Source organism: Anopheles funestus (assembly GCF_943734845.2).
Source record: "Anopheles funestus chromosome X unlocalized genomic scaffold, idAnoFuneDA-416_04 X_unloc_66, whole genome shotgun sequence".
Classification (NCBI taxonomy): Eukaryota; Metazoa; Arthropoda; class Insecta; order Diptera; family Culicidae; genus Anopheles; species Anopheles funestus.
This window is the reverse complement of record NW_026045194.1, coordinates 9,677-12,500: the sequence shown is the minus strand read 5'-3', so window position 1 is coordinate 12,500 and position 2,824 is coordinate 9,677.

Here is a 2,824-nt window from a genome sequence, read left to right as displayed (position 1 = left end):
TGGCCAAAAGTACCGATAGAGTACCCACAAGTAGCACTGAGTTGGCCTAAGTTGGCCAAAAGTACCGATAGAGTACCCACAAGAAGCACTGAGTTGGCCTAAGTTGGCCAAAAGTACCGATAGAGTACCCACAAATAGCACCCAGTTGGCCTAAGTTGGCCAAAAGTACCGATAGAGCACCCACAAGTAGCACTGAGTTGGCCTAAGTTGGCCAAAAGTACCGATAGAGTACCCACAAATAGCACCCAATTGGCCTAAGATGGCCAAAAGTACCGATAGAGTACCCACAAGAAGCACTGAGTTGGCCTAAGTTGGCCAAAAGTACCGATAGAGTACCCACAAATAGCACCGAGTGGGCCTAACATGGCCAAAAGTACCGATAGAGCACCCACATATAGCACCGAATGGGCCTAACATGGCCAAAAGTACCGATAGAGCACCCAAAAGTAGCACCCAATTGGCCTATGTTGGCCAAAAGTACCGATAGAGTACCCACAAATAGCACCCAGTTGGCCTAAGTTGGCCAAAAGTACCGCCAAGTAGCACCATAGAGGCCCGAGTAGAGCGAAATGTGGGCCAAATTGAACATTTGAAAATTTTTACAAGTCCAGAAAATTTTCTAAGTCCAGAAAATTTTCTAAGTCCAAAGAGTTGGACAAATTTCCTTAGGCCCAAAGGTTGCACTGAATGTTCCTAAGTTGGCCATCAGTACCCATGAAGTATAGCGAAGGTTCACCCGAAAGACACAATACGCCCTAAAGTACCCACAGAGTACCCACAAGTTGCACCCAATTGGCCTAAGTTGGCCAGAAGTACCGACAAGTACCACCATAGAAGCCCGAGTAGAGCGAAATGTGGGCCAAAGTACCGAGTAGTTGCCACAAATACCCAAATGGATACCAAAATGTGGTACCAAGTACCTAACTGTTGCAACAAATGCTAGCTTTCTGAGCAAAAGCTGTGGACCAATTTCGTAGAAGAACCGCCTAGGCGAAAAGGCAAAAATCGCCGAAGCTGGCCCGCTCGCAGAGCTCGCGGGCCAGGAGATACTCATAGGGCGATTTACTAGAGTGGGGAACTTGAGAATTTTTGTGTCCGAGACTTTGGGCAACTTCGCGGCCGCCCCCTTAAAGTAAAAGATTTTCTCTGGGTGCCTAAAATTCGCAATTCCCGCAAAGTCGGGAAGACGTTAAAGTTTTTGCCCAAAAAATGGCCATCGATTTAAGGTGATTTTCCAATAAGAAAATTTTTCCTAAGATGAATTTTTTCGAATATTTCCTAAACTAAGCGTCGGAACACATGGCCGTGGAGGAACTTTTGGTAGCTTTTGGCAAGGGCTATCGGATGAAATAATGCGAAAGGCCATCGGAGCGATATTGGATAAATGCGGGCCCATAAACGTACCTAAGAAGTGAAAATTGGTACGTTGCACGCAGGATGCAAGAAATGCTTGAGTGTTAACCATCATCGGTACCAAGTACCTAGGTTATATCGAGTGCGTAGATGGAAGTCGGTACCAAAGGGAAACCTTCCTAGGCTAGGTGCACGCAAGTGAGTATGGATCGATCAGTAGAAAGATGGGAAGCCATAGGAAACCTTCCTAGGCTAGGTGCACGCAAGTGAGTATGGATCGATCAGTAGAAAGATGGGAAGCCATAGGAAACCTTCCTAGGCTAGGTGCACGCAAGTGAGTATGGATCGATCAGTAGAAAGATGGGAAGCCCAAGGAAACCTTCCTAGGCTAGGTGCACGCAAGTGAGTATGGATCGATCAGTAGAAAGATGGGAAGCCATAGGAAACCTTCCTAGGTTAGGTGCACGCAAGTGAGTATGGATCGATCAGTAGAAAGATGGGAAGCCCAAGGAAACCTTCCTAGGCTAGGTGCACGCAAGTGAGTATGGATCGATCAGTAGAAAGATGGGAAGCCCAAGGAAACCTTCCTAGGCTAGGTGCACGCAAGTGAGTATGGATCGATCAGTAGAAAGATGGGAAGCCCAAGGAAACCTTCCTAGGCTAGGTGCACGCAAGTGAGTATGGATCGATCAGTAGAAAGATGGGAAGCCCAAGGAAACCTTCCTAGGCTAGTTGCACGCAAGTGAGTATGGATCGATCAGTAGAAAGATGGGAAGCCATAGGAAACCTTCCTAGGCTAGGTGCACGCAAGTGAGTATGGATCGATCAGTAGAAAGATGGGAAGCCATAGGAAACCTTCCTAGGCTAGGTGCACGCAAGTGAGTATGGATCGATCAGTAGAAAGATGGGAAGCCCAAGGAAACCTTCCTAGGCTAGGTGCACGCAAGTGAGTATGGATCGATCAGTAGAAAGATGGGAAGCCCAAGGAAACCTTCCTAGGCTAGGTGCACGCAAGTGAGTATGGATCGATCAGTAGAAAGATGGGAAGCCCAAGGAAACCTTCCTAGGCTAGGTGCACGCAAGTGAGTATGGATCGATCAGTAGAAAGATGGGAAGCCCAAGGAAACCTTCCTAGGCTAGGTGCACGCAAGTGAGTATGGATCGATCAGTAGAAAGATGGGAAGCCCAAGGAAACCTTCCTAGGCTAGGTGCACGCAAGTGAGTATGGATCGATCAGTAGAAAGATGGGAAGCCATAGGAAACCTTCCTAGGCTAGGTGCACGCAAGTGAGTATGGATCGATCAGTAGAAAGATGGGAAGCCATAGGAAACCTTCCTAGGCTAGGTGCACGCAAGTGAGTATGGATCGATCAGTAGAAAGATGGGAAGCCATAGGAAACCTTCCTAGGCTAGGTGCACGCAAGTGAGTATGGATCGATCAGTAGAAAGATGGGAAGCCCAAGGAAACCTTC